General features: G+C 37.4%; 1 pseudogene; it reads left to right on the top strand.

The window, feature by feature from the left end:
• Window positions 1-11,557: 11,557 nt before the first annotated feature.
• The window catches only part of LOC140624773 (DDB1- and CUL4-associated factor 13 pseudogene), a 30,368-nt pseudogene continuing 22,747 nt past the window's right edge, over window positions 11,558-19,178 (top strand).

Raw genomic sequence — 19,178 nt, forward strand, 5'->3', positions numbered from 1 at the left:
TAGCTTACAAAGGACAGACACCTTGCACAATATACAGATAACACATTGAAGGAGGACTTATTAAGAACTGTTCCTTCTACTCCTGGGACTCCAGTTTCATAGAAATAGCCCCTTTTAGGGTTTTTTCAGGCTCAAATATGTCACCCTTATGATTGTTCCTGGTTCTGATGGTCTTCTGAGGTAGATCTGGGGTCCTGGCTTATGGAAGTCAGTCTTTTGAAGCCTATAGCCTCCTGATTATCCAGAAGATACTCCATCCACCACCACCTTTTCCTCAACAGACTACTAAGTCACCATGGTCTGGTACCAGCTTATGTCTTGATTTAGCAGCACTGCATAAGTCCTTTGCAATTGCTATGCTCGTTCTATTATTCTTTTATTGATGGGGTAGCTATTTATCCAAAGCTGGAAGCCTACTTCTCCTATACTTCCTACTAATGAAGCATCTCTCCATAATTTAGATCAGTTATAATCTTTTACTGTCTTCTCCTTGAGAATTGGCCTTTTCAAAATAGTCATGGCTGCTTTTACCATTATAAGAGCTGAGTTGCATGGAGAATAGGCTGAGCAATCCAGGGGACACCATTTGAATGGTAATATGAGTGTCACTCCTGGGGTTGAGCAATATGGTTCTCTCATTGAACACTAAGGACTGCCTCATGTAACCAAGACGTTGGTGGTCAGAGAAGGTATCCCAGAAGTAATGTAAAAGGATCCTTGTGAGAAGTCACAGTTCTGCTTAGATGTCTATCCTATCTCTGTGGTATAATTGGTTGTTTTACTTCTTTGCCTCCTCAACTATGCCATGAGGTTCAAGAAGGTAGAGATTACTCACATTCTATCATCAAGTGGATAGCGAAGCATCTAGCATATTTTAAGACTGTTGAAAAAATAGACTCAAGGACATTTAATGGTATTTAGAATAGAAAGAGAGAAAACTCTGGGGTGGGTGGGCAAATAGTAGGCATCATATAATTCTTGCCCCATCAAGTCATGTGCTAATGTCAGTATCTATAGATCTATATCTTAGAATTGCTAAAGATGAAAAAGGCCATCAAACCTCAAAGTTTCAAGTCCAGCCACCCCCTCCATGTGCATTCACCACATTTTACATAGCTCTTTCAGATGCTTAGCAACCTGTCATTCTATCTTTTAGCCATCCATCCACTCCAAAGAACCAGAAGTAGAATAATACACCATGAAAATCAATGAGAGGCACTAGTAACACTTGCCTAGTATTAGTTTAGATCTGCCAGATGGGTAGGTATATGGCAAAGGATCATGCATATGAACTTGATTTTCACATAGAAATGCACCCAGGACTGAAGAGACCTTTGCTGGGGAAATCTAGAGACACTCTACTATTGCCCTAAGAAGTGTTATTATACTCTAAGGAAGATGAAGGAGGAAGCAGTAATACACACATATTAGTAAAGTCCAACTTAAGCAAAGGAAAAATTTATACTCAAGCTATACTTTAATTCTTCAGGACCAATTTCACCTACAGCTTTAAGAATATTAAAAGAACAATACACAATGAAATTAGCTGCATATTAGTCAGCTTCAGAAATTAACCCAAACCTTGACCATTCAAATCTCTTCTTTCCCTTGGTCATGTTTTGTTTTGTTTTAAATGGTGAGAATCAAACAATCAGCCCTGAATTATCAGATCACCAATATTTTGTCTATTTTTAATAGCTTCCACTAGGATGTAAATACCACAAGTGCCAGGACTATGCTTATTAATTTTTTCATTCTCTTATTAATTCATGCAAATCTATATTGTTTAGCTTCCATATTCCAAGTATTATAGTAGACTTAAATATCCACCGCAAAATGGGCATAGTTTTCAACCACATAGAATTTATGGCCCAGTAACCCAGTAGAGAATACAGATATTGAACAAATAAATATATAGTTACAAATTTCAAGTGCTACGAAGAAAAATAATGTAGTGTCATGGATAACTACATGATTAGACTTCTATATTCAACAAAATGTCAATTCAAAAAGTAAAGACATGTTCACTAAAATAAATATGGGAAAAAATTAATCACCAGAAGACTGTCAGTTATTGAAAATTCTAGAAAATAATCTTCAGGTCCAAGGAAAGTGATCTCTAATTGAAGTGAGCATCAGAGAAAATGGTAGATGAGTGAGCAATATAAGTATGAGCACTGAGTCTATAAATTAAAAGTAATAATGTCTGTTGTAGTAAACATATAAAAAGAAAAATGACTAAAATTTCAGATAAAAAAGTCAGAACCATAATTTATAAGTAGGAATGAGCAATATTAATGGGTGTAAAAGTTCTGATATCCTAAGATTTTCAAAGAAGAGAGTAATTGAATAATTACAAACTTTAATAAGTTAACTATTCGTGTTATTTCTAATATTACCACAAGAGTGGAAACAGAGGGTTTAAATTTTATACTAAAAGTGGATGAAGATGTTATTTAAAATGTTCACTAATCCAAAATAATGAAGAGAAAAGATAAAAACAAACTACAAATTATAAAATAGTATGGTAGAAATAAATCCAAATATATTATTAATTATGCTGGGAACAAATGGACTCAATGCTCTAATTAAAAAAAAAAAAAAAAGATAAACTCAGAACAAAAAGTTCCTTATCCTGTTTATAAGGAATATACCTAAAATAAATGACTATAGAAAATGTTGAAAGCTATTGGATGGAAAAAAATATACCCTTAAGTCCTAATAAAAAAAACGTTGATATAATTATATTAATAACCAACAAAAATAGACAAGGCAAATACAATTAGTAGAATTAAAAAGAATTACTTCAAAATGATTGAAGACTCAATGAGCAGAATGATCTAGCAATTTAAAAATTATATGCATATATTAACAAAGCCTCAAATTATTCAAAGCAAAATTTGACAGAAATACAATGAGAAATTGATAGATCACCTAAGTCAGAAAGTTCAACACTTCCCTCATAGAAAAGCATTTAAAAATATGAGGATATAAAAAAAAATTGAAAAACATAATTAACAAAGTTGACTCATCAGCTGCAGAATGTACATTAATTTCAATCATGCACAGATCATTTATAAATATTTAACACATACCAGGCCATAAAACATGTCTAAACACAAATCCTTCCAGATAATTAAAGAGACTATTTCCCAAACATTTTATAAGACCAGCATTATCCAGATAGCAAAACTAGACCAACATGTTGCAAGACAAGAAAACAACAGAACAATACCTTTCATAAACATACATGTAAATATTTTCAACAAAATTTTTAGCAAATATCTAATGTTCATAAAAAAGATAATATATCATGACCAATTTGGAATAATCTCAAGAATGCAAACGTGGTGTAACGTTTAAAGATCCATGTAATTCACCTTATTAACATACTACACACACAAACACGCACAATGACCGCAACAGTGAAACACATAGATCAATAGATATAGGGAAAAAGCATTTGTCAAAACCCAACATCCATTGCTAATAGAAGTTTCCCAGAAAACAAGGAATTGAAGAGATGTACCTAATCTGATAAATGTGGTCTATGAAAAGCTTCCAGCTAACATCATTCTTAATGGTGAAAAGAAAATGAATGTTGTCTCTTAAGATTATGAACAAAGTAAGGATATCCACTCCCACCACTTCTATTTAACATTGTACTGGAGATTCCAGTCAGTCCACTAAGGTAAGAAAAAGATTAAATGACAACATTATTGGAAAAGAAGTAGTAGAATCATCTTTGTTTATAAGAACCAGAATGATTTCTGTAAAGTATCTTCTGGAATCTAAAACAAATAAGCAAATAAATCTAACATGTGAAGTTAGCAATATTGTAGGATATAAGATGAATATACAAAATCAATGGGATTTCTGTGTACTAGCAATCAGTAATTGAAATACTGAAGATACCATTTACCCTAGCATCAAAAACGTTACTTAGAGATAAATCTGAGAAAAGATATACAAGTCCTTTACACTGAAAAATAGATAATGCTGAGAGAAATTAAAGATACCCTAAGAAGATAGAGATGCCATATTTGTAGATTAGATGACTCGATGTTGTTAACTTATCATTTCTCTCTAAATTGATTTGTAGATTTAATGTAGTATCAATTAAAATCCCAGGAATTTTTTGTAGGTTTATATTTGAACAGACTTATAGTAAAATTTGTGTTGAAATGTAAAGTATCCAGGGGGGCCCCCTGGGTGGTGCAGTTGGTGAAGCATCTGACTCTTGGTTTCTGCTCAAGTCATTGTCTCAACTTCATGAGATTGAGCTCCTGCCTCAGGCTCTGAGCTCAGTGAGGAGTCTGCTGGAGTTTCTCTCTCTCTCTCCCTATGCTTGCTCTCTCTCTGTCTCTCTCTTCTCAAATAAAGAAATAAATCTTTTTTTTTTTTTTAAAGCAAAGTATCCAGAATAGACAAAGCAACATTGAAAATAAAAGAATAAAATTGGAGGACTTTATAGTACTTTTCATTAAGAACATAAATAAGCATGGGTGGCCCTGTCAGTTAAGCATCTGACTCTTGATCTCAGCTCAGGTCTTGATCTCAATGTTGTGAGTTCAAGCTCCACATTGGGCTTCACTCTAGGTGAAGCTTATATATATATACACACACACACACACATTTATATATATTTATATATATATATATATATACATTTTGAAAATTGGTATATATTATGTAGTGATGGTATAGTTGAGGAAGAAAACTAGTAAACTTGAAAAAACATACATATCCTGTGACTGAGTCTTTCCATTTCTAAGAATATTCCCTATAAATCTGCATGTTTCTATGCAACAAGCAACAAAATGAAAGAATGTTCAAAGCAGCATTTTTCACATTTTCCAAAAACTGGAAAGAGCCCTTTAATAGTAAAATGGATGAATGAATTGTCATATCAATAAACCATAGAATGTTACACAGCAATGAAAATTAATGAACTAGTTCTATGTGCAACAATATGGCTGAAACTTACAATCTTAATAGTGAATGGAAAAGAGCAAGTTATAGAAAATGTATGCAGCATAATTGCATTTATATAGTATTCTAAACAGGCAAAACTCAAGTATTTTGCTTGGGAATGCATACCCAAGAACTAAAACTAAAGAAAAAGAAGGAATTGCTTATAATCAGTGTCAAGATAATGATCACCCCAAAGGCCAGGGAATGGTGGGAGGAGCCGCATGTGGGAGTTCTGGAATGTTGATAGTATTCTTTCACCTGACTGATGTAATATTTCGAGGAGTGGTGCTTATAGCTGTTTCTGAAACTGAGAACACACTTTTTACACACTTTACTGGATGCACATGTATATTCTGTTTTATAATTGAAGAGTTTACAAAACCAACACCACAAGTCTTTGTAAAACCAAGTGAGAGGTGTTAGGGTTCCTTTCCTGGCCTGGGCCAGACCTTGTGATTTTTTGTATTAGTCTCTTATGAGGTGTCAGATGGCCAGCAGCAAAAGGGTTGGGTTGGGGGATGGCGTAGGCATTGTTAAGCACTACTCCAGCACTACTCATGTGTCGAAAGTTAGCTCTCAGAAAATCTCTGTTCCTACTGCTTGCACTCAACTATACCTGCAGCCTAAAACCTAAGGTCTCGAGACTGTGACTTGCAAGCGTTAAGAGGAAATGTAGTGCTACTTGGAGCTGGAGGTAAAGACTCATAACTTGAGTGTAACCAGTCATGATGGAACACTTCACCTACTCAGTGGAGCCTGCAGATTGTCCCTTCATCTGAGTTGACAGCACTCAGAGCACCGGGTTGGCTCAGCAGTGAAGCAGAGAAAACGGTGTCGAAGTGAAAATAATCTGATACACAAAAATTCTCTAAGTCGTTATAATGGTAGAGAAATGTTATGGTTGGTGCAAAAGTAAGTCATTACCGGAGGCAAATGACTGAACTAAAGAAATTTGATTTCCCCTGGATTTTAACTTCATGGGTGGCTGCCTGCAAGAAAACTCAATATATCTCTAAGACTTCTGCCTCTTTGCCAATTTGACTGAAATCAGCCAATAAAAGCCAAATGATTTCATTCCACAAGAAACTAGGAAAATATTGGAAGGGTCTGTTTTTAATAAAAATTCAGAATTCCTTGAAGACTATGGTTTCTTTATCAAACCTGTTCATGGGATCATAAATATTTCAGTTTCTTGTGTATACAAGGGGGAACCTTTGATCGCCAGCTGAAAGAGGTCAGTTTGAGGTACAGCTTACACAGTAAACATCACCAGATGGTGACCTACAAGAGAACTATGTCTGGTCACTTGAAAAGTGTTAAGTGTCTACAATGGCCAAACTATGGAAAGAGCCAAGCTGTCCATTGACAGATGAATGGACAGAAGATGTGGTATATATGTAATGGAATATTACTCAGCCATTGGGAAGGATGAAATCTTACCATTTACATTGACATGGATGGAACTGGAGGGTATTATGCGGAGCAAAATAAGTCAATCAAAGAAAGACACTTATCACATGATTTCACTCATGTGGAATGTGCACAGGATCATAGGGGAAGGGAGGGAAAATGGAAAGAAATCAGAGAGGGAGACAAACAATGAGAGACTCTTAACTGAGGGTTGCTGGAGGGGAGGTGGGTGGGGGATGGGTTAACTGGGTGATGGGCATTAAGGAGGGCACGTGACGTGATGAGCACTGGATGTTATATGCAATGGATGCATTACTGAACTCTGCATCTGTAGCTCATGATGCTCTATATGTTGGCCAATTGCATTTAAAGAAGAAAAGAAAAGAAAAGTGCTAGTTTCTGTGATTAGAAAAAGTGGTATTCAGGGGAAAAACTAAGAGAAGATTCCAATACCCACCCTGGCTTAAATTTCAGTTCCGGGCTGGCAAAGTCATGGGTTTGTTGGATATAGGGGAAAGGTTACATGGATCATTGGTGTCTCTGTTGGTGTGCTCTGGCTCAATATTCTAAAGACAGAGTCAATAGGCTATTAGGGAAGATCTAGACAGGACTCCCTGAGCTTTCTTCCAGTGGGCAAACAGTCCACAATTACACATTGGAAGTGAAAAGCAGGGAGAACAGCTCAATTAAAGGGTAAACTACTTGTGGCCATGGACCAGGCCTTTCTTTGATTCCTCTATTTCCCAACCCAACTTCCACTTCCTAATACACTCCCTGTGAATCATCCACTCAACAGTTATCAATTTGCTGACAAATAGTTAACTCGCTTACTGTGGGAGAAAGCAACAGTATGAGATATAAGTACTTTTTTCTTGCAGTCATTTCATCAGTCGATTCTATTTAGATCCGAGGAGATAGCATTTCCATTTCAAACCACAAAAAAAGATGTCTTGCTTACATTAGGATTTACCTTCATCTAGGAAGGTGATCATGAGGAATTATTACCATGACTGCTTCAGTTCCCCGTAAATACTGAATGGTTTTCACATCTTCCTAGAACCACTTGACCCAGGTTTAAAAGAAGCAAGAAGAAAAACAGCCTGTTGGGGGGTAAATGTGTTCTAATACTTTAGGAACATCTTGACTCAATTGAATTAAATACAAAGACCCTTACTGATTTTGCTAACTTCAATCTCAGAAGTAGGATCAGCTTGAGGAGGACCATCGGCTGGTGACTCTGCCTGTTTCTTTGCAATTTCCTGGCTGTGTCCCCTTCTAAATAATGATTATGTCTTTCTGCTGCTTCTCTTATGGAAAAAAAAAAATGCCTGTAGTGGCTTCACATCCACATGCCACAGTGTCCTGAGGAAGAATGAAACTGTGCTTATCAAAGTCTTCTAAGAGAGTGTCCCAAGATCCATCCTGACTAGGTTGTCTATATTACTTGTTCATCTCCGGGCCAGTACTTATGGATGGAGGAATGAAGTGGGTTAATAAAACAAGCTGAGAGTGCTCAGCCTTGAAGCCGGGCAGAGTCAGTTTTGCTCACAATTTCCTAAATGAGTGAGAGCAAAAGCCTGAATCAAAATTTAGATGTTTAGGAAAGAGTAACATTATTCTAGGCACACGACAGAGAGAGAGAATAAGAAAGAAAAATAGCAATAGTTCTCTACTTTGGCTGCACATTAGAATCATCTGGGGGCATTTGTAAATCCTCATGTCCAGACCAAAACCCTGGGCCAAATAATTCAGAATCTCTGGAGAGAAGGGAGAGGGCAGTAGTTCTTAAGCCTCCATGGTCGATTCCAACGTGACTCCAATAAGACCATTACATTCCATGGAAAGAGTTTATTACAGGAAGACAGAACTAGTATCTGTCAGCTTCTCTCCTCACGTGGGGATTTTGAAGAGAGATGAGTTGGTTTTATTCCCCAAGCTCTGGCAGCTTAAAGCCACCTGAGCTGACAGTTGTATTTCCCCTTACAAAGGGGCTTACACATAGTGGAATTATACTTTTCTAGCCTCACAATGAACAACACAAAGGTTACAACAGTGGCTAAATCCCACGTGGGAAGCACAGAGAAGGCCATTGTAAGCACTGCTTTTCCAGAGTGAGAGAAAATAGAGGGGAATTACAGATGGGTTTAAAATACCATTTCCTTCCCGCCACCATTAACGGTGTTTGTAGAGTGTGCAACGCTACATCCCCGGGTCCAGCATGGTCAGCTGTGGTGTGGCTTTGTTTTGTTCCCTTGTTCTCATCACTGTCTGTTCATCCATTCACAACTCATTTTCTCACTCTGTTTGCTGCTCTGGATTCTATGGCTTCCCTCCTGAGAATTTACCAGAGGAATCCGGCCGAGTTACAACAGAGAGAAACCAAAACACTCCTCAGACTCTCCTGTCTTTCTTTCTTCTTCTTTTGGGAAGGGAGGAGTTGTAAGAGGAATAAAAAAAAAAAAATAGAAAACAGATTTTGCTTGCTTGTTCGACTTCTAAAACTGCTTGAGTTTCTTTGTGGAAAGTCTTACCTTCTCTTTCAATTTTTTTCTTTAAGATTTTATTTATTTATTCATGAGAGACACAGAGAGAGGCAGAGAGAGAAGCAGGCTCCCCAATTAGAGCCTGATGCAGGACTCGATCCCAGGACCCTGGAATCATGACCTGAGCCACCCAGGTGCCCCTCTTTCAATTTGGTTTTAAAGAGAGATGACAACAAGCAAAACTTCATGAGAGAAGAAGCAATTTTCCAGAGTCACTCAAACAGTAATTTTTAAAAACCCATACTAGGACACATTGTCATGAAATTATTAGAGCCCTGGGAAAAGAGAAGACCCTCAAAACTTCCACAGAGGTAAAATATTAAGTCTCAAGCAAAAGAGAGGGAATCATTGTGGCAGTCTGAACAGCAACTTTGATAGCAAAAAGATAGTGTTCTTCCAAATACTGAATTTTTCAAAATTAGTAAATATGAGGTGTATTGTAAGCAGGTATGGGAACAAGAATATAGAAAAAGTCAAATAATTAGAAAGCAGAAAGAACACATTCAGTAGAGCCACCTTAATGGGTAAGGGAACCAGATCCTGGGGCTCCAGAAATCTTCAAAAGTAGTTTAAGGGTCTTTAATCTAGTGTTTCGCCATTAACCAAAATCAGCTGCTTCCTGGTTTTTGCTATATTCTCTCTCCTCCTCTGACTATCCATTTTCCTTTTCACCCCTTCCTTTATACTTGTTGGTTTTTCAATTTCTTTTTCTTATATGAATTGCTGGTCTTTTAAACATGCAGTGGTTCAAAATTTTGAGAGGTGAAACTTGATTTCTTCTGCTTGTCTTTTCATGCCAAGGCACATTATAGGTCGCTGAATAGCCTGCGGATTAATCAGGTTCTGACCCCTAATTATCAGCTGAAGATGGTGGGAGGTTGTAATACATTTAAAAACGTGGCAAATTTGTCTTGTGTGGCCAGGGCTATGAACAGGGCATTTCTATTTTTTGCAGTGGTTCTTTATCAGTATCATCTGGGAGCTTATTAGACATGCAGATTTGGGGGGCTTGACCCGAGATCTACTCATTCGGAAACTGCGAGGGTGGGGCACCTGGGTGGCTCAGTGGCTGTGCATCTGCCTTTGGCTCAGGTCATGATTCCAGGGTCCTGGGATCCAGTCCTGCATCAGGCTCCCCGCAGGGAGCCTGCTACTCCCTCTGCCTATATCTCTGCCTCTCTCTGTGTCTCTCATGAATCAATCAATAAATAAAATATTTTAAAAAAAGAAGAAAAACTCTGAGGGTGAGTGTCAGGCTTTTCTGTGTTTCAGCAAACCCTATGAATGATTCTGGTACATACTAACATTTGAAAACCAGAGCTATAGCATGAATATTTAGTTTACATAATCTCTCTGGATCTAAAATTTTCCAGTGTAAGAGGCAACAGTACTTCTCTTTCATTTTTCTTCTCTGAAAATGTAATGGAATTTTGTATATTATCTTTTCTTAGCTATGAGTTGTGCGTGGATGGAAGGCAGGTGTATGATTAGATGAATGCACATTCTCCAATATGACAATACTAATATACACAAAGCTTCTAGCACATTCTATAAATTCTCTAGGTAGCAATAAAGTTTCTTTGAGTATTTTCAGCCATGGGAAACTCATTGCTTTTGGTTTAATTTGACCAACTCCCCCAGTCATAGAGCCATACTCTTCCCACTAGAGCAATGCAAAATGAATTTAGATTTGACTCTCGCTACTGAGAGTCTAGTATATGTCTTGTTATCTCTTTTGGATCTCCCAATTACTCTGTGTATTAGGCATTTTTACACCCTTACTGTGTGTTAGTCCTTGGAATATTTGTAGAGACTCTTATGTATCTCTTTCCAAGGAAAACAATCCCAGCTCTGTCAGTTGCTTTTTAATATTATATGGTTTTAAAACCTTTCAAAATTCTGGTTGGTTTCCTCCGATGCTCAGTTCCTCATATTTCAATATTTAAATATTACACATGTAAGCAATGGTCTGACACATGTAGCATATTACCTCCTTTATTCTGGATGCAGTATTTCTATTAGAGAAACCTAAAATTAACCTCAATTCCCAGCCATATAACTGTGGTTCATGTAAACTGATGTCATCACAGGTCTCCCCTGACACGATTTTTTTTTAACTGAAGTATATTTTACATCTGTTCCTATTAAATATCATTTTAGTAGTTTTAGTCATCATTCCAATCTGTCATGATTTCTTTGAACTTTGATTCTATCTTCCTTTCTTTTTATTAGCTATTCCACCCATATGTCTATCATCTGCAAAGCTTATAATCATGCTTTTATGTCTTTGTTCAAGTTGTTGATAAAAATGTTGGGTGGAACAGATTTCCTTAATAATGCACATAATACTAATATTTTATATTTGCATGGTGATAAAGCAGTCATAAAACATATTCATATATATGATCTCATTTGATACTATAATCCTGGATGGTAGGAAGGGCAACCTTATTTGCTTTTCCTCTCATTATGGATAAAGAAAGGGTGCTAAGAGAACATGAGTCACACTGCTGCTTGTAGAGAGTTAGTAATATAACTTAAGTGTTTTAAAGAGGCTTTTGTTTAAGGAGGCAGTAGTAACCCAAACTTGAAGGAAAGGCTCAGGGAATCGTGGACAACTAGCAGCCAAAATGAAAGCAAAGATGCTAAACCAGAACTCAGACAACTATGTCTGTGAAATCAAGCTGAACTTACAAACAGTTCTAAGAAACTATGATCTGACTTTGCATCCTTTTGAGGTCCCACAAGAATACTTAAGAGCTTTAAATGCACCAAACTGGAACATATATTTGCAAAACCATTCCTTGCTTCCCTGGATGGTCACCAAGATGCTTGGCAAAGCATCCAAAGAGTGGGGCTGCTGCCCTTTGTGGGGTAAGCAATGAAGAGGTTAAAATTTGGAACTTGACTAAATGAAATGTATCTGTACAAGATATGAGGATTTTGTACAAATAATATGTACTCCCTTTTGTGGGACTTCTTTTTCTACTGTCGGTGATGCCAAAACTGGAAAGCAGTGGAAAAATGGACGGACCAGGCTATGGAGAAGAGGAGGAAACATTGCATACAATATTAGGAAAGACAATGTTTGCAAGAAATTGATCATCACTGGAGAGAAACTATTTTTGCCTCATGTGGACAGCAAGTAGACATTTGGGATGAACAAAGAACAAGTCCTATATATTCAATGACCTGGCGATTCAACAGTATAAATAATGTTAAATTTAACACAATTGAGACATTTTCTTGGAAAGCTGTGCTTCTGACAGGAATATAGTACTAGATGATATGAAGCACACTAGTCCTATAAAAAAGGTCATCTTAGATATGAGAACAAATGCAATTTATTGAAACCCTGTGAAAGCTTTCATTTTTACTGCAGCAAATGAAGATTAGAATGTACGTAGTTTTGATATGCGTGTACTAGACATTCCCCTAATGGTACATATGGATCATGCATCTGTGGTGCTTGATGTGGATTACTTTCCCACTGGGAAAGAGTTTGTGTCTGCTAGTTTTGATAAATCTATTTGAATCTTTTCTGTGGACAAAAGTAGAAGCAGGGAAGTCTATCACACAGAATATAACATGTTAACTGTGTAAAATGGTTTTCTGACAGCAAATGTATTATGTGTGGGTCTGATGAAATGAACATTTGTCTATGGAAAGCTAATGCTTCTGAAAAATTGGGTGTGCTTACATCATGAGAAAAAAAAAAAAAACAGCCAAAGATTATAACCGGAGGTTGAAGAAGAAATTTCAACATCATCCTCATATAAAACATGTTGCCCATCACCGACATCTACCAAAATATGCCTACAGCCAGATTTAGGAAAGAATCTCATCAATGAAAGGAATTGAATTGTCTCAAACATAGCAACCCTGGAACTGTGTTGATGGTGTCAGAGAAAACGAAAAAGGCATTTATGAAGAATACTTGGTATTCCTACCAATTCTGGTATATAATTATTTGTTACATTTAAAAAAAAGGTTTGTTTATTTATTTAAGAGAGGGAAAGAGAGAGAGAGCAGAGGGAGTATTGGGAGAAAGTTGAGCAGACTCCACATTGAGTAGAGAGCCGATGCAGGGCTTGATCCCACCACCCCAAGATCATGACCTGAGCTGAAATGAAGAGCTGCAAGCTTAATTGGCTGAGCCACCCAGGTGCCCCTTTTGTCACATTTTGATTTGCAAACTCTGCAAGTAAAAGTGCTGGGTTTAGAATAATAACAAATAGTTCAGTTACGTATGTAGAGCACTACCCTGAGAAACTACCTTGAAAGGTGGCCTGGTTGATCAAACTCTCCATTTTATCCTTGATCTTCTTTCTTTTTTTCATTGAATGATACAGTATTTGCAAACTAACATACTTTTTACTGTTAGAAATTGCAGATATACTTTGATCTATTATTGTAGATATACTATACATTTGAATTTACATTTAAGACCAGATGTCTCTTTTGTTACCTTTGATATTACTTTGGTAATTATTACAATGATTCTTTTTATGATTACACATAACATGTGGAACAATTATGTCAGAACTTTTTTCAATTCAATTAATTTTCTGTGTCCTACCTTTATTTGGCTTTTCGAGATTTTAAAGATGATCAGCCTGTGTTTATATAACTTTTATAAATAATTATAATTTATGGCCAAGTCAATATAGTAAAACATCCTTTTACTCATAAAAAAGAGAGGTTTTTGTTTATGGTTCTAATTAGTTGTAAATTTGTGTCCCTCTAATTCTATTACCATTAAATCCGTATTCATGTATCTGTAGTTAGTTTCATGAAGCAGGAAGGACTAATTCATTTTTCTGGAAGTAGTAGAGTTAAAACAGGTAAGACAGACTGAAGAAGAAAGGCCAGAAGTGATGTGGGAGGCAAATGGAAGCCAGATAGTGTCTATTTCTCCAGATGCACCATGAGCAAGATGGGCCTGGGGATGGGACATCGGGAAAGCTGATGAGGAATCTGCTTTGAGGTGGGCACAGAAACATGTGGGGGTATCTCCTCCAGTGAAATATAAGATGCCACCTATTCTTATTTTGAAGCCTACTCTGGGGACCTAAGAACGTATTTGATGAGTAATCTTGCTGATTGAAGAAGTCAACAATGTCTATAAGCATACAAGACCAGAATTGGGCAACATTTGCCCTTTGATGGCAGCTCTGACTTATCCCATTCCCACTCCTCTGAGGCATCATTCCCCAAAGAAGCACAATAGTGAGGAGCACCTATGCTTTAGTTACACACAGCATTGCAACCTGCTCTCAGAAAATAGGAAGGGGGGCAAAAAAGGGCCTAGTGTTGAAGCATAATGCCATCTTTACCAGGTTATAATCATGATGATAATCAAGGCACTGGGGAGAGTAGATCTATATTAGGTTAAATACTAGAACATTATGAATATTTGGCTCTTTCAGACCTATGACAATTTCATATGATTCAGCCAATAACTTCTAGTTATATTTTGAAAGGTTTTAAAAAGACCTGGCTGAGGAAATGTATCTGAAGTGTTCACTATCCTTTCTTCCTCTTAAAAGTCTTTTGAAAAAGAAACAGTTGTAGTGGGATTTTATTATTTCAGGTGAACAATGTATTTGTTCACAGACAGGTTACCAGATCTATCAGATCACTAATTAGTGGGAAAATATCCAACTAAATCCAAACAAACAAGTATATATTGAAGATTTTCTATGTGCTGGCATTAAAGCAGGTACTAGAGATAAAGAGGTAAGATAAAATGCCTAATTTCAGGAGTTCCTAACCAAATTGAGGCATCAGACAAAATAAATTATAGTAAAATTTTTTCAAGATAAAAATATAGAAATATATATATATATATATATATATATATATTTTTTTTTTTTCTGAGAGAACACTTATTTTGAGCCAGTAAGGGTAATGGAGAAAAGATGACAGAAGATCTGAGTTTTCTAGGATGAGCACGAGTTAGCCAGGTAGACATGAGATATAAAAGGCATTCTGGGCCAGCAGAGTAATTGTACTATGACCACAGGTATGGGGATGAGGGGAGTGTTGGAAGATGATGGAAAATTAGACAGAGACACACAATTTGGAAATGTTTTCTTTTAATGATGATATCATCCTACTTGTAATGTTAATTAACCATGTCCTAATGAAAATCTTAAATATCTTTAATTTTTTTAAGAGAAAACATTGACACTTCAATTATTTCCTTTTGACTTTTTTTTTTTTTTTGCATTTAATTTCTCTGTGTTTTAGAGTTAAGAAACTAAGATGTTAAGGGGAAAAAAGGAAAGTTGTGCCTTGATTGAGTTACCTAACTTTATTTGCATAGCTATGTACATTTTAAAATAGAGTACAATATCAAAACAATAATATCCGTGCCATGTTATGCAGAGGTATGATTACACAATTTAAAGCTCAATTTTATTGTGCATACATGAAGACTGGTTTTTGATTGCTCAGTTTTTTTTCCCCCCAAACTCATAACAATTTCATTCTTCATCTTAAAGTTCTAAGGTTCAACTATATTTGAATTATCCATAAAAGAAATCATAAGTATTTTCTCTGTATGAAAATTTCCCCCATACTTCATAACCTGAAAATGACTAAAGCAATTTATGCACTGAAAATGGGGGGAGGACTTCTTTGTTCTCAGACAAGGGCAAGGGAGTTTGAGAATCAAAGGATAATTTCTTGAAAGAAAAGGTTGAACAGGTCAAAACAGAAGGTGATACTGGATGTTGTTTTGAAATACTAACAATAGCATCCCTTCCTACTTGCCTCTGGTTACATGGTCTGAAATAAAACTGTCAGAGGCTAGCATCCCAGGGTCTCTCTGCAGACCCTCTTTAAGAGCCATAAAGACCCAGTGTTCTCCATCGACTTGCTTCTACTTTAGAGTGAGAGAAACATACACGATGAAAGGAAGGTTAAAATCTAAGGCAGACAACAAGGAAGCAGCTGAAAGGGCTTGTTCACCCTGCAGTGTAATGAAAGATGTTGGTTCTGAGGTGGAAGTTGTACTTTATTGGAGACTTCTGGTTGCCTAGAAGTTTGCAATCAAAGAGGAGCCGGAGTCTGATGTGCTGGCGAGGAAGTGGTGGTACCCGTGTTGCATCACTCCCCTGTGGTACAAGGGCTGTACCAGGCGTATGTATTGAATTGGGAACCTCTGGGAAGTCCCCCAACAGAAGGCTTCCAGTTGGGTTCTGCCAAAGCAGTCAACTCCAAAGGGACGTAGCATTCCTACTCTAGAGACGGTGTGACTGAGACTCATGGCCTTTTCCTGCCACTTCTGTTGTGTCCTTTGCCAGACAGCACCTGGCCAGCCATGTCAGTGTACACAGAAGGTTTTGCCACACTTTGAGGCAACCTCAAAGCCTAAACTGTCTATGAAGTGGATTTGGTTAAGGGTCTACAGCTCTCCTAATCATAATATATGAAACGGTCTCATCTGGAAAAGGAGCCTGCATCTAAATGGGACCTCACCTAGGTATTCATAACTGTGTAGGTGTTGAAAACCACTAACACATCCCAAAAGAAGAATGTGTGGTAAGGAAATACAGTATTAGGAAGATATGGACGCACTCCACATTAGATTTTATGCACTGAAACAGTCATAGACTCAAATCAGGTGATAAAGGGTATCATATAGCAAAGCTGAAAATAAGGACAGAAGAAAACCTGATGAAGAATCGGAGCTCATACAGTTGCTGGTTCAAGGCTTGGCATCACTTAGAATTGCTGTAGGTTCGGCATACATACAGGATCTGAGGAAATGAAATGGTACTTGAAGAAAGGAGCTTATCTTTTTATAAATTTGATGATTTATTGCTAGTAAGCTGACTGAACTGGGTTATAGTGGAGCAGCTTTCCTTAAAGTGAGAAATTTCTCTATCTCATCACCCTTTGCTTGCATGTTGACTTGAGACACTATAGGAAGAAAGCTAACATTTGTAGATGAGGTCATGGTATTGAGAAAAACTGAATAGTGACTCGATGTCCGTCAGGATCCTCTATGCAAGAATAAGAATAGTCAAACACCAAAGGGACACCAAAATATACCCTTTACCTAGATTCCCCTTTTGTTAACATTTTGCTGAATTTGGTTTATCTCTGAAAGTATGTTGAGTAGAAGAAAATTCAGATGTTACTGGATGCTTCAATGACTTTCCTGAAAATCTAAAAGAGCTGCTGCTCTACCCATTTCCATTTCTTGACTTCCTTACTTTATTCTCAAACCTGGGGAAGTCTTAACTCTCTTTGCTGCACTGGTAGGTTCTTTCCTCTGTGACCATCTAATGGAAACCACTCTCCCAGAAGCCCTCAGCATCCCACCTTTATCCAAGGTTATTTCCTAAGTTTGTCTCCCTCTTTTTCTTCTTCTTTTTTTTTTTAAGATTCTATATATTTATTCATGAGAGACACAGAGAGAGAGGTAGAGACATAGGCAGAGGGGGAAACAGGCTTCCTGTGGCAAGCCTGAGTGGGACTTGATCCCAGGACTCCAGGATCATGACCTGAGCCAAAGGCAGCTGCTCAACCACTGAGTTATCCAGGTGCCCCTTGTCTTCCTCTTTACAAGCCCAAGGCATCATTATTGAGATCTCTGCAATCTGAGTCCTGCTTCCACATTTTCTCCTTCTTTAGAGCCTTATTCTCTCCCTCATGTCTCCATATGCTTGCTCAGTTTTCACCCCCAGCCCCCACAAATCTCTCTCTACCGGCTGCCCCTCCCATCTGGAAGCAGTCCTCCCCCAGATATATTAGTATTAAAGAATATCCTCATTCAGTCCACACTTCTGTACTGCCTCATGCTCTCTCCCACTGGAAGCTGCACATTTGCATTTTATCACATCCACCCCAGCCCTGATGGGGTCACCGTTCAATCCTCAATATTTTTAGAGAAAGGGAGGATTTTGTTACAGTTCTCAATCTGATATTCATGGCTTTTCAGCTGAAAATTTGGCTTTCTGTTTTCAAGGAAAAGAAGTATTGCTCAAGATTCTAGAAGTCTATAGCCTCCTCTTTCCTTCTCTGTGTTGAAATCTTAGGTGGAGTGTGAATTTTGATGAACATGGATGAAAGGAAGTAGTTGCACCAAGAGGAAATCAGATGCAGTTTTGGCTAGACTGTAACAAATGCTACTAGCATCTTCACCACTTAAAATTCTTGGGGGACAATTGTTGGTCTCAGAGTATAAATGAATTTCTTTGACAGGATCCTTTCAAGGGGTTACTTTTTCCTTTCATCGTAAATACTTAAATGATACACTGAGAATATGGAGTGTCGTGATATGCCAGTTGAGTTGTCTGTTCATATCCTTGGAGAGCTGTTTAAATTTAGGAACTGCTGGCCATCGGTTTGCTTGCCTATGAAATGGGGACATTAGATTTGATTATTTCATAGGTCTAATTCATTCATAAATATATGCATAACCCTTCTGAGGCATGTTGGAGGGTAGGAGTTAGGAACTTTTTCCTCGGAAACTGTCAAAATGAGACTAGCAGTACTTAACCCCCCTTGTTTTTACCTGGGATTGTCCCACTGTAACAGAGAAGGCAAGTTATTATATAACACCCAAAATGACTACAGGTGCATCTGCCTTCTAAAGGAAATGGGATAAAATAATTTCTGCGTGCTGTTCCTTTCCTCTCAGGGAGAGTGGTAGAGATGATAGAAAGAAAGGAAATAAAGTTTCTTCCAGCTCATTGTGTTCTTTTGGTGGAAGTCCAAGTCTGTTGCTTGTCACTGTCCCCTAGTGAATTCTTTGGGCATGCGATAGCAGGATCTGAGCTGGATAGGCTTCTGTCCATAATAAAGTGAATGAAGGTGTCCTCTCTGGGAGGCTATAGGAAAAATCCCCAGAAAATAGTGAAGCACAGAATTCCTAGACAGCTAGGCAGTAGACCGAAGTGAACACCTGTCACATCAACACTTTAGAAAGTCTGCTCCATGCAAATGCCTTAAGTGAAGAAGGTTTGAGTAAAAAGAAAAAACCAGCTAGAGAAAGTGAGACCTGAACAAGATCGTAGTTCACTGGAAGATAGGACTCAAAACTACAGGGAATTATTTGCAAACATTTTTGACATGAGTTTTGGAAATTTGGGATAATGAGATCAAGACACATAAAGAACATGTCCTATTTACCTAATTGTCTCTAGTTTCTAAAGAAAATTACTGCCCATGGGGCACACCTTTCCCATACCTTGTGTTCTTGTGCCTCAAAGTTGTAGGAAGCCCCACATATGTGAA

The sequence above is a fragment of the Canis lupus genome, chromosome 35 (genome assembly GCF_048164855.1).
Source record: "Canis lupus baileyi chromosome 35, mCanLup2.hap1, whole genome shotgun sequence".
In the NCBI taxonomy this organism is placed as follows: domain Eukaryota; kingdom Metazoa; phylum Chordata; class Mammalia; order Carnivora; family Canidae; genus Canis; species Canis lupus.